Consider the following 14,231-nt stretch of genomic DNA (forward strand, 5'->3'; position numbering starts at 1 on the left):
ACTCTGTGCAACCCCATAAATGGCAGCCCACCAGGCTCCCCTGTCCCTGGGATTCTCCAGGCAAGAACACTGGAGTGGGTTGCCATTTCCTTCTCCAATGCATGAAAGTGAAAAGTGAAAGTGAAGTCGCTCAGTCGTGTCCGACTCCTAGCGACCCCATGGCCTGCAGCCCACCAGGCTCCTCCGTCCATGGGATTTTCCAGGCAAGAGTACTGGAGTGGGGTGCCATTGCCTTCCTCGTCTTCTTGTTCTAGACTTCACTTTCCTCCTTAAATGTCATATAATTGTCCTTTTATCCAATGATTATTGTTCATTCTTAAACATGGTCGGGTGGGGGGAAGAAAAAAGACAATAAAAGCATTTTCTTGTTTCAGTAGGTGACAGCAATCACTTAAGATAGCATGTTTCTGAAACATTAATATTTTCACTTAAAGTCAGTTGTTTTATTTACAATTTATTATTTCTTATTAACATTGCAGAAATAAATATGTATTCATTTTATTTAAAGCATTTTATTCTATCTTGAAAATGTGAAACAGAAAATGAAAGTTATTGTTATGTGTAACTCATTTTTATCAACATCTAGTAAATATTAATTGAGGCTAATCACTTTAGGTGAATCCAAAAAACTTTGCATTTTGAGGGAGACAAAAAAGCATTTAATATAGTAATTGAATAGAAAAGACAAATTTTGTCTAAACTAAAGAAAGAGCTTCCAGGCTTCTAAGATAAAAGTGTCTTAAATGTATCGTCTAGATCCCACCTTACTCTTTCACTCTTCTGGGAGAAATCAACATAATGAAAAACCTTTAGGTTCTTTGAAGTTTCATTATATTGAAAAAAACTCATGAGCTGCATGGATAATCACAAGCAATATTGTATCTTTAAGAGTTGTTGTTGTTGTTGTTTAATATTGTCTCCTGTGTCTTCAGGACATGCAACCACTGTGGCTTATTCATTTTATAGTATCATAAAACCACCATTCATCACTTATGTGGAATTGGTCTTCCTAATCAATTCACATGGCCTCAAACTACATCCATCACCAGTTTGTCTATAACAGTTATCAATTTTGCAGACTACTGTGCAGACTAGTTTACATTACTGGCTATTTTACTCTGTTGTATTTTGTATTTTTGTTTACCAAACGAACATGAAATAGTGACTTATATTACCTATCTGAATAATTTACTGAGTGAATTTTTTAAAATTTTATTCTTGTTCCTCACTTTGATGTGATTTAACTGTTTTGGAACAGTATAGTATTCAAACTGATAATTATTAATCATCATCATAATGCCTATTATTTATGTGATGTCCATCGTATGGCCCAAGAAATGTGTTCAGAGCTTTGCAGTGATTACTTCATTTAAAGTCTTTATTATCCCTATTTAATGGATGAGAAAAATGAGAGCCAGAGGTAACTTGCTTCAAATTGCAGAGCTAACAAATGGTAGACAGGGAACTTGAATGCAAAGTTATTTTACATGAAAGCATCTGCTCTATGAACATAGCATGAATCCACCTCATTTTTTCTATATAAAGAAAAAGATATTTAAATATTTTCTGTTATAAATTTATATAGAATTCTCCTAGCCACAATTATTGCTTTAAGTTCTAGACCAGTATAAAAATACTTGCATACACACAGGAAGAAGAAGATAGATTGAAGAAGGATTACCATTTAATTTGTCTTAAACCCACTCTAAAATGTTATTGTGGACAGGTGCTATTTTAATTAAAAGAAACTTCATCATATTTTAGCAGGGCATTTGTCAATCCTTATTTTACAAGGAGCTAAAAGACCAAATTTTCCCTTCTTTTGTCTTCAATACATATAGAAAGGCAATGTGTTTTTACTAATTCTGTTAACACCCTGGTGGGATAGTTCATTTTTGATGCTTTATTGAGTCAGAAAGAAATGTATCACTCCTTAAAGATTAACCCTATCATGCCAAGGCCTTTTTATTTGAATTTGAGTTACATGTTTCTTGTGGGAGAGAATGCACCTTGCCTCTAAGTAGGGATGAGCTTCACTATTGCATATCAAGTGGCCTAGCAGAATGAATCATAGGCTTGCAATAAGTGCCATTAAGGAAATGTTGCAACACCTCCATATGCAACCAGTTTTTATTGCAATTGCTTTCTGTATTTTCTTAGCCCTGTGCTTAGTTTAGGGGGAGATTCTATTTCACTCTTGAAGATCACCTAGCCCTTACATCTTATTTTTCAACACCAATATTTGTATTTATCTATAGTTTTATATCTAATTGGCTTCTGTCCGTTCCAAAGTTCCAGTATTATAGTTTGTTCTAACTTGACCTAAATTAAACAGTTTGGATTTTTTTGCTTTTAACTGTAAATAAGAATAGTATAGAAGCACACATACAAGTAAACAATGTATACATGTTAAATAGGGAAATAAATAACCAGTAATGTATAAATATTTTAAAAATTATTTGGCTTTTAGTATATTTACCAAAATACTACATATCTATTGAATTCAACCCAGTGTAATTTTTGAGATCTTGAGTACTTGCAAATTTAACAACTAATATTCAATATGTATAAAAATTATATGGTAATCATTTCTATATTAGCATAAACAGATTTTGAATCGCTTTGAATACATGTAGATTCAATATATTAATAGTTTAAGAGTCTTTTCCAGTACACTAGTCATGGTGAGATTTTAAATTTAAAAATTAAATTAACTATATAGTTTCCCATCTTGTACACCTAGTTTTTGAGATGGTTAAATTTAAATCCATGAAAGCTACATTTGGCACATTTGGATTTAAAATTAAAAATATTTTTTAAGTGTATTTCTGTGTAAAGATAGATTTATATATATATTACCTTCACAGTCATAGCAAACGCAGTGGGTCCATCTTATCCTCAGGTTCCACACTAGCAGATATGGAGGGCTGACTGTCCTAAGCCATTTTGTATGAGGGACAGATACCATGGATTTTGGTATCTGTAGGGTTACTAATCCCTTTTGGGTACCAAGGGAATATTGTAGTGGTAACTTTATTCTGTGAGTTGCTAATAGTTATAAAATTACTTCTTTTTGCCCTAAGTTATTTATTCTTTCCTCACTCTATGCCCAAAGGTAAACAAATCTTTTAAAATAAGTGTGTAGATATACACACTTTTACTAGACTCTTGGAAGGCTATTTCACTGTGTATTACAACATTAGATCAATGCCACATTTGAAACCCTGACCACAACAAGTGGATTATTCCAATTGTGGCAGTGCTGGGGTTTTCATTCGGAATCTTAGTTTCAAACTTCCTCCACCTCCTGCCTGCCATTTTCCCTTTAAGTACAGATTTCGGGATTTGACAGATCTGTACTAGATTCATACTTCTGCTCTGTCATCTGAGTTGAAACGTTTGTACAATTTGACTCTGATAAGATGATATCAAAATATGTCTTTCCATTATGTTCTATCTTCCTGATCTATAGTTTAGAATCTGTGTTTCCTAGAACCCTAGGAAACAGTTTTCTGTGTGAGATTTCCTGGTCAATTCTGTACTCACCACTCCACTCTCTGGAATCAGCTCTTTGTGCTGGCACTTGCCTTTCCTACTTTCTTCTCTTGTCTCCTACATCTTTTTACCTTACTTAAAATTCTGTGTCATCAAAGAGAGTCTTGCTTTCACGTTGGTTCAGAGTCCTTTGCTGCATTTGAGCCATCTTGATATAAAACCAACCTGCTGCTTGGTTAATTATATTTATTAATGAATTTGTTATAATCACACTAGCTGGGGCTTGTGAGAGGAATTTGGCTTTCCCATAGTAGCCTTGTACTTTCCACAGCCTGGATTTCGAACATGACACTGAACACACTCAAACTAAAAGACAGAATTTGTCAGTGCTTGCTTTTATTTTCCCTTTAATGTTTGTTGAGGAAATTTGAATAAGGTCCTCATGCTGTGAGAATAAAGAAAAAAAAAAAGACATTTTAAGTTAAAGAAAGTACATGTTAAATTATAAGCTATTCCAAACATACAGACTTGTACAAAAAGTTATACAGTTATATACCATGTACCATTTTTAATACATTTTAACATTTGGCCTAAGCTGTCTCTTAAAACATCCAAATCCCACAATAACAACTTATGCCCATCTCTATACTTCCCCTTTCCCTTCCTCCCCTTGTCCTGAAGTAGTCATATATCATTTGCATGTATTTTAAAAAATTTACCATGTTAGTATTCATTTATTAATATGTACCTAATAGTTTATAGTATTGAAGGACTGATGTTGAAGCTGAAACTCCAATACTTTGGCCACCTGATGCGGAGAGCTGACTCATTTGAAAAGACCCTGATGCTGGGAATGATTGAGGACCAGAGGAGAAGGGGATGACAGAGGATGAGATGGTTGGATGTCATCACTGACTCAATGGACATGGGTTTGGGTAAACTCCGGGAGTTGGTGATAGACAGGGGGGCCTGGCGTGCTGCAGTTCATGGGGTCGCAAAGAGTTTGACACGACTCAGGGACTGAACTGAACTGAACTGAAAAGTTTATAAAAGAGGGTATTACACTTTCTATATTAATTTGAGGCTTAAGGTATTGTAGTAGTATAGTGTGTTCATGTGAATAATATATTTCCATATAAAGATAATTTCTACATATTTCAATTATTACAGATTTGTTGGCAAATAAAGTACAAAAGTGGAGAAGGAAATGGCAACCCACTCCAGTATTCTTGCCTAGAGAATTCCATGGACAGAGAAGCCTGATGGGCTGCTGCCCAGAGGGTCGTACAGAGTCGGACACGACTGAAGCAACTTAGCATGCATGCATGCATTGGAGAAAGAAATGGCAACCCACTCCAGTATTCTTGCCTGGAGAATCTCAGGGACAGAGGAACCTGGTGGGCTACCGTCTATGGGGTTGCACAGAGTCGACATGACTGAATCAACTTAGCAGCAGCACCAACAGCAGCAAAGTACAAAAAACTTTATTCAAACTGTGCTATAAACCCCTCAAAGTTTCAGTTCTCTTCACAGTTGCTCTAATTGTCACCTTGCATGAAAGTTCATTAAAAGCAGATGTGACAGGGCCTAGAGGCAGGAAGCTGTTAATCCTATAGGCAATATTAGACTAAATGTTATACTTAGGATGGAGGACTGGGAATGAGACTGAAGAGGAAAGCTCTGATACTGATGATTGTAGTAAAAAAAAGTCATGGTATTTGAGTTTAGTGACTTGGGAATTTAGTTATTTTCAAACTTTTTATTAATTCTACTTAGAATAACATTTAGTAAATGTTAGTTCCATGATTTCAAGATCATCTAGGGGGAAATACCTTTGTTCACATATGCAAGAAAGGATGATACACTAAGTTCTGTCTCTTGGGAAACAATCCACACTTATATGTTAATATGTTTGGTTAAGACATCTGTTACTGTTTTAATTCATGTTTCCTGAATTTAAATATAGGTTACAAATTTATGTATTCTGATTAGTAACAAATGATCTGAATATCATCCAGTGCCTCTACCGTGCTAGTGGCTGTGACTTTTGTGCGAGGGGTGGGATGAGGGGGTTGATTGCCAAAGCAGGCTGATGGGAGACTGATTTTAAATTTTCAGATATGTAGCATTATGATATCTCTTAGTTATTTGGAAGGGTGGACTTTGAATGTTTATGTTAGCAGGTCGTGAGGAGAAAGGCCTCTAATCCTCATATTCTCTGGGACCCCTTTTGGTCTCTGCTACCTGATGAGTTCTTCTACTGTAACTAACTCATGCTGTGGAGTGCTGGTCTCTCTACTCTTTGCTTAAGTGTGTGTGTGCTCAGTCACTAAGTTGTGGCCGACTCTTTGCAACCTCATATACTGTAGCCCGCCAGGCTCCTGTCCTTGGCATTGCCTAAGTGTGGGTTCGGCTATTTTTCTCTATGACTCCATTCTTGGGTGAGCTACAACCTCATAAATTTCTGCTGTATATAAAAACTCTTGACCTAAGATCTTCTCAGACACACATGATCCTGCAAATCTCCAGGTCATGTCAGGAGCCAGGGAGACTACCTCATGCTTATCTATTTAGCTATTACCACTTTTTCATTTTATTTTTATTATTTTTAATTGGAGGATAGTTGCTTTACAGTGTCGTATTGGTTTCTGCCATACAGCATCACAAATCACTGTAACTATATACATATATATGTATGTATACCTTCCCTCTTGAGCCTCCCTCCCACCCTGATCCCCATCCCACTGCTCTAGGTCATCACAGAATACCAGGCTGGGGTCCCTGGGTTATACAGAGCTTTCCACTAGCTATCTATTGTACAATCAGCAGTGATGTATATACACCCAATTTTAATGTCATTAAATCAGCCCTTCCTGAGTTTTGTTGACTGTGTTATACACTTGATGCTAGATGTTTCTCCTCAAAGCTTGGCATCTCCCAAAGATAAAAATGGTGCTTCCAATAGAGCCCTTGAGGAAGAGCCTGTCTGCAGGAATGGGGCCAGGAAATTGTCTTCTAGCTTTTGTACAAATAAATGAATGAATTACATGTGAATCATTAAATAGTCTAAGTGGAACACATTTAGTCTTTTTTTTATGAACTATCTGCAGTAATTTTTATGCACTGATTGTCTCTGAAACAAAAGAATGTGAAACTATTTGGTGATGCTTTATTATTTTCCTCTCAATAAGAGGAAGCTGTAAGATTTAATTTTTATTGCAGAAAGCTAGAAAGGAGTCCATACAATAAGTCAGGAGACCTACCAAATATTCCAGACTCTGAATTGATCTGAAATAAAAGCAAGGAGACCTAAAATAGCTTTTTGTTAGTAAGGCTACAGTTGAATTTGTAAAGGAGAGGAACTACAGGTTTATTTTAATATCTGGGTTGAAACAGTCAATTTTTTTTAAAGAAACTGAATCACAAATTTAGCATTCTGTGATATTTTTGCTTGAAAAAGTTCATCTTTATCATACTGCTCCCCTTATCCTTGACCAACTACATTTGACTTAAATAACACACATACACACACACAAACCCTAGTTGCAGATGTACAGCAGTACATAGGAAGTATTAGGTGCTTTCTTAAAAAATAAATATGAAATGCAGAACTTTAAAAATTTGCCTCCTTTTACTACCTTTAAAACAAAAAATATGTACTTCTTTCAGTTTGTAAAGTTCTGTTCTCATATGCTTTGGGCTGGCAATTTCCAAAGAGAATATTCTATTATTTTTATTTTCAGTCAGTATTTAGTTTTGTTTTCTACCATGTGTATTTGTTAAATGCTGTACTCTGCCCTCAGTCGTGTCAGACTCTTTGCAACAGCATGGGCTGTAGCCCACCAGGCTCCTCTGTCCATGAATTTTCTAGGCAAGAATACTGGAGTAGGTTGCTATTTTTCTCCCCTAGAAGATCAAACCTTCCTTGCCAGGTTTGATCCCAGGCAAGGATCAAACCTACTTCTCCTGAATCTCCTGTCTTGGCAGGAAGATTCTTTACAATTAAGCCACTTGGGAAGTCTATATCTGATTACACTATACATAAATGAATGTGTGTGTGTTGTGTTAGTTGCTCAGTCATATCCGATTCTTTGTGACCCCATAGACTGTAGACCCCCACAGGCTCCTCTGTCCATGGAATTCTCCAGGCAACAATACTTGAGTGGGTTGCCATTCCCTTCTTCAGGGGATCTACTGCACAATTGCACTCATCTCACACGTTAGTAAAGTAATACTCAAAATTTTCCAAGCCAGTCCTCAGCAATAAGTGAACCGAGAACTTCCAGATGTTCACGCTGGTTTTAGAAAAGGCAGAGGAACCAGGGACCAAATTGCCAACATAGGATGGATCATCGAAAAAGCAAGAGAGTTCCAGAAAATCATCTATTTCTGCTTTATTGACTATGCCAAAGCCTTTGACTGTGTGGATCACAATAAACTGTGGAAAATTCTGAAAGGTGTGAGAATACCAGACCACCTGACCTGCCTCTTGAGAAATCTTTATGCAGGTCAGGAAGCAGCAGTTAGAACTGGACGTGGAACAATGGACTGGTTTCAAATCAAGAACGGAGTACGTCAAGGCTATATATTGTCACTCTGCTTATGTAACTTATATGCAGAGTACATCATGAGAAATGCTGGGCTGGAAGAAGCACAAGCTAGGATCAAGATTGCCGGGAGAAATACCAATAACCTCAGATATGCAGATAACACCACCCTTATGGCAGAAAATGTAGAAGAACTAAAGGGCCTCTTGAAAGTGAAAGAGGAGAGTGAAAATGTTGACTTAAAGCTCCACATTTAGAAAACTAAGATCATAGCATCTGGTCCCATCAACATCCTACTTATACACTGCTTAAACCATTTGGTGCATGATCCACAGCTTGCCAGCCATGCCATGCATGTCACACATTTGAAAATATTGTCCTCCTCTTGATTAACTGATAATATGAAGTTCAAAATGTTGAGATTAAGCACAGTGTGAAATACCTTTACTTGCATGATGAAAGTTTTGAAAATATTGTAAGAGTATTATTAGCATGAGTTAAATAGATTGTATGATTATTGAGAAGAGAATATTTGCTCATGCTAATGAGCAAATACTCTTAGAATTCTCTCAAAAAATTTTCACTGTGTAGAAGTGAGGGTTATTTAAGTTGTGCTTTGCTTTCAGTTTTTTTTGAAATTCAGTATAAGAAAGTATTTTTTCTTATTTTGTGAAATTTTGTAATTAACCACTGGGCATGAACCATCCAGATTCTTTTTTGGAAGATACTGTTAAGTCTTGGCACAGGATGCTGTATTTGTTGGCACTGAAACAAATGAAAGAAATGAACATACTAAAATCTCTGGGTTGGAATACTTAACACAAAAGTAATTACATGTGACTCTATTGACTAAAGGTATGACTATTATTAAAAAACTATCAGGTGTGGGGGAAGATTGGCAGAGCCAATCTTGAATTCCAGAGCTTTTTTGTGTGCTTTTTAGCTTTCACAGCTGGAATTTACTACTTCCTTATAGTATAAAATTATTCATCCACCAGTTTCTTTTTTTTTTAGCATCTTACTGGCAGATGGAAAGTTTTCACTAACCATGTTGCTGAATTAACATGAAATGCATTTCTAAAACACAGTAAAGGATGGAGCTGAATATGTCAAGTCCACTCTGTTTCATCTAGAGTGCATATATTGTTATGATAATCATAGAATCTTTGAAGGAAAAGGATCATTAGAGGTCATCTGGTTTTCACCTATTTTAATAGGGCCATGTCTATCATCTCTAATGATACAAACAAAAACATTTATTTTTGTCTAGGTAAAATCCTCATACTACAAATTAAGCCTTTTTTTTTTCTTTTAAAAATATTTTCAATGGAAATATTGAGTAACCACATACTATTTAAAGTCCTTTGTTTAAGTGTTTGCAAAGTAATTTTTACATCTTTCTTCTGGTCTATTAGTTTCATTTTCTTTAATCCCTCTGCTTTGTGTTCTATTTTTGCATTCTGATAATCAGCTGTATAGCTCTCTCCTAAAACCTTTAAAAATTCTCTGGTTTGTTTATGATCTATGAAACAGAATGCAGCATTTTTAGTTATATAACTGCTGAGTATCTCCCATTCTCCATTACTGTATGCTCACTTGTGTATTCTAATATAGTGTTTGATTAAAAGCAATTACAACTACAACATTCATATTGTTTATCTGTGACTAACTTACATGATTACCAGCTTTGGAGATTTCACCTTCTACCAGCTTTCACTGTGATGTATTTATGAGCTGCTTCTATGTTGTTGCATTTTTAAAGGTTCTAATGAAGTCGACTATCTATCTTGCCAAATTCTAAATTTTGAGAGTAGGAGCCATATATCATCTATCCCCTAAAATATCCAGTACATAGTACAGAATCTAGCATGGATAAGTATTTGAGAAATGAGTGATGGAAGGAAATTTTTTTTTAAATATAAGTTTTGATTTGGACTTCCCTGGTGGCTCAGATGGTAAAACATCTGCCTACAATGCAGGAGACTCAGGTTCAATCCCTGGGTCGGGAAGATCCCCTGGAGAAGGAAATGGCAACCCACTCCAGTATTCTTCCCTGTAAAATCCCATGGACGGAGAAGCCTGGTAGGCTATAGTCCACAGGGTCACAAAGATTTTATTTGGTTTAGCCAGATATAATACCTTTCTCCATTAAACCTGAGCTTTTGGAGCTTAGTTTTCTTTCTTTGTATATATATATATATTTTTTTTCATTTTGTATTTGTGTAGAAACTGCTTTTCCTCCTGTGCAATCCAATATTTCAGGCTTTACTAGTACACAAAACTGACTAACATTGTAAGGAAATTTCAATATATAGAAAAATTGACATATTCTGTCAAAGTTATACCATGAGATGTCCCTCCCCACCTATAGGAAGGTAAACATGTTACGGCAGTACCACCAGGCAGCTTTGCAAAAAGAGAGCCACAGTTCTGGGATTACTAGAAACAGAGCACCATTCTTGATTTCAGTATTCATGAACTGAGTAGATTTCTTCAGGCCTCTACCATTTCCTCATTATAAACAGATATAATATTTTTTGTCCTTAGAAATCTAATGAGAGTGTTAAAATAAATAAAAATATGAGAGTACCTAATCAATGTATAAGTACATAATAGAACCTCAGCAAATAATTTTTGTCCCTTTTTTCAACACATCATGCTAGATATCTAGTATTGATATAGGCTAAAACAATTACACAGTCTGTAATGGAGACAGAAGGGAACAAATACACTACTATGAAATTTTCTAACACATGAAAAAATGGTTCTGTGAAATCTTGTATTTCTTGTCATGCTGTGTTGCTCTGTCATGTCCAGCTCTTTGCTACCCCATAGACTATGGCCCATCAGACTCCTCTGTCCATGGAATTTTTCAGGCAAGAATACTGGAGTGGGTTGCCATTTCCTCCTCCAGGGGATCTTTCCTACCTAAGGATAGAACCCACGTCTTCGGTGTCTCCTGTATTGCCAGGTGGATTCTTTACCACTGAGCCACCTCTCTGCATTTCTTGTCAGAAAAGAGGAAAACAATAAAATATTGAATTAATAATAGAAAGTTTGTGACTTTAGATAATAATGAAAAGTGAAAGTGTTAGTAACTCAGTCGTGTCTGACTCTGTGATCCCATATACTGTAGCCCACCAGGCTCCACCGTCCAGGCAGTACTAGAGTGGGTAGTCATTCCCTTCTCCAGGAGATCTTTCTAACCTGAGTCTCCTTCATTGTAGGCAGATTCTTTACTGTCTGAGCCTCCAGGGAATGCTCAATGTAATAATAAATGTTAAATAGCACATGGCTAGTATGAAACTTCAGGTATATGTTACAGGGTATCCAGGAAGCCTTAGAATCACAGTTCTGTATATACCTTACACATTCCTGTGAATCTTGTTTGGTTTAAAAGCTTTTTCAAAATGTAATTGGCATACAATAAAGTGTATACATTTAAAATGTACAGTTTGATAGGTTTTACAGTTTTATTTGAATAGGTGATTAAATCGTCACCACATTCAAGATAATGAACATATTTATCACTCCTAGAAATGTATTTCCTTTTGCAATTGTCTCCCTCACATGTCTTTCTGCATCCCTGTCTCCGCAGATAACAGCTTACCTGCTTTCAGTCACTGTAGATTAGTGTGTATTTAGATAAAACGGGAGTCATACAGTCTGTATTCATTTTGTCTGGCTTATTTAACTCAGCTAAATTATTTTGGGGTTATCCTTTTATGTGGCTCATTGTATCAAGTGTTCATTCCTGTATCTTGCTGTGAAGAATTATAATTATGAATATACCCCAATATTTTCAATCTGTTTATCCATTTATGATCACTTGGGTTGATTCAAAGAGATTTTTTTCATTGAAATATTGCTGATATACAATATTATATGCTACAACTATACTCAATAGTAGTTCACAATTTAAAGGTTATATTCTATTTATAGTTATTATAAAATATTTGCTATATCTGTCATGATATAACATATATTTTGTAGCTAATTTAATATCTAATAATTTGTGTAGCTCTTAATTCCTTGAATCAAGTTTTCAGCTCAGTTCAGTTCAATTTAGTCGCTCAGTCGTGTCTGACTCTTTGCGACCCCATGAATTGCAGCGCACCAGGCCTCCCTGTCCATCACCAACTCCCGGAGTTCACTCAGACTCACGTCCATCGAGTCAGTGATGCCATCCAGCCATCTCATCCTCTGTCGTCCCCTTCTCCTCCTGCCCCCAATCCCTCCCAGCATCAGAGTCTTTTCCAATGAGTCAACTCTTCGCATGAGGTGGCCAAAGTACTGGAGTTTCAGCTTCAGCATTATTCCTTCCAAAGAAATCCCAGGGCTGATCTTCAGAATGGACTGGTTGGATCTCCTTGCAGTCCAAGGGACTCTCAAGAGTCTTCTCCAACACCACAGTTCAAAAGCATCAATTCTTCGGCGCTCAGCCTTCTTCACAGTCCAACTCTCACATCCATACTTGACCACTGGAAAAACCATAGCTTGACTAGACGAACCCTTGTTGGCAAAGTAATATCTCTGCTTTTCAATATGCTATCTAGGCTGGTCATAACTTTTCTTCCAAGGAGTAAGCGTCTTTTAATTTCATGGCTGCAGTCATCATCTGCAGTGATTTTGGAGCCCAAAAAAATGAAGTCTCACACTGTTTCCACTGTTTCCCCATCTATTTCTCATGAAGTGATGGGACCAGATGCCATGATCTTCGTTTTCTGAATGTTGAGTTTTAAGCCAACTTTTTCACTCTCCTCTTTCACCTTCATCAAGAGGCTTTTTAGTTCGTCTTCATTTTCTGCCATAAGGATGGTGTCATCTGCATATCTGAGGTTATTGATATTTCTCCTGGCAATCTTGATTCCAGCTTGTGCTTCTTCCAGCCCAGCGTTTCTCATGATGTACTCTGCATAGAAGTTAAATCATCAGGGTGAGAATATACAGCCTTGACGTACTCCTTTTCCTATTTGGAACCAGTCTGTTGTTCCATGTCCAGTTCTAACTGTTGCTTCCTGACCTGCATACATGTTTCTCAAGAGGCAGGTCAGGTGGTATGGTATTCCCACCTCTTAGAATTTTCCACAGTTTATTGTGATCCACACAGTCAAAGGCTTTGGCATACTCAATAAAGCTGAAATAGATGTTTTTCTGAAACTCTCTTTCTTTTTTGATGATCCAGAGGATATTGACAATTTGGTCTCTGGTTCCTCTGCCTTTTCTAAAACCAGCTTGAACATCTGGAAGTTCACGGGTCACATATTGCTGAAGCCTGGCTTGGAGAATTTTGAGAATTTCTTTTCTTTTTTTTTTTTTAATTTTATTTTATTTTTTAACTTTACATAATTGTATTAGTTTTTCTTTACTAGCATGTGAGAGGAGTGTAATTGTGTGGTAGTTTGAGCATTCTTTGGCATTGCCTGTCTTTGGGATTGGAATGAATTAAGTTTTAGACTATTGCAAATTAAGCTGCTATGAACTTTCATGTATTAGTCTTTTCTCTAGATCACATGATAAAGTGTATGCTTAACTTTAAAAAAAAATATCAAACTCTTTTCCAAAATGGTTGTACCATTTTACATTTCCCTTGCAGTACTGGAGAATTCCAGTTCCTCCACATCCTTGCCAATACTTCTAAATTTTAATCATTCTAATATGGCAACCAACTCCAGTATTCTTGCCTAGAAAATCCTATGGACAAAGAAGTCTGGAGGGTTACAGTCCATAGGGTTGTAAAGAATTGGACATGACCAAGCGACTGAGCACAATAGATATGTAATGGAGTCTCACTGTGATTTTAATTTGTATTTCATTAATAATTAATACTATTGAATAGTATTTTGTATGCTTATTTGCTGTCCATATATCCTCCTTGGATATACCTGAAGTATGTATTCAAATAATTTTCCCATTTTTATTGAAATATTTGCTTTTGCATTGTTGAATTTTGCATGTTCTTATACATTCTAGATGCAAGTTGTTTTTTGGATAAATGCTTCGCAAACATTTTCTCACAATCCTTGCCTTGTCTTTTCATTCTGTTCTTCTCACTTTAGGTTCAGTTTGCTCTTTTTGTGCTAGTTAATTATTGTGGAAGCTGAGGTCACTGATTCTAAAACTTTCTTCATTATAATATAGGTGTTTCATTATTTCAAAGTTCACCAAAATACTGTCTTAGTAGCATCT

General features: G+C 36.2%; 1 protein-coding gene across 1 annotated transcript in view; it reads left to right on the forward strand.

Moving 5' to 3' along the window:
• Positions 1 to 14,231, forward strand: part of LRP1B (LDL receptor related protein 1B) — a 315,853-nt gene that overhangs the window by 77,155 nt on the left and 224,467 nt on the right. The gene's annotated exons all lie outside the window — the stretch shown is intronic.

The sequence above is a fragment of the Bos taurus genome, chromosome 2 (assembly GCF_002263795.3).
Source record: "Bos taurus isolate L1 Dominette 01449 registration number 42190680 breed Hereford chromosome 2, ARS-UCD2.0, whole genome shotgun sequence".
In the NCBI taxonomy this organism is placed as follows: domain Eukaryota; kingdom Metazoa; phylum Chordata; class Mammalia; order Artiodactyla; family Bovidae; genus Bos; species Bos taurus.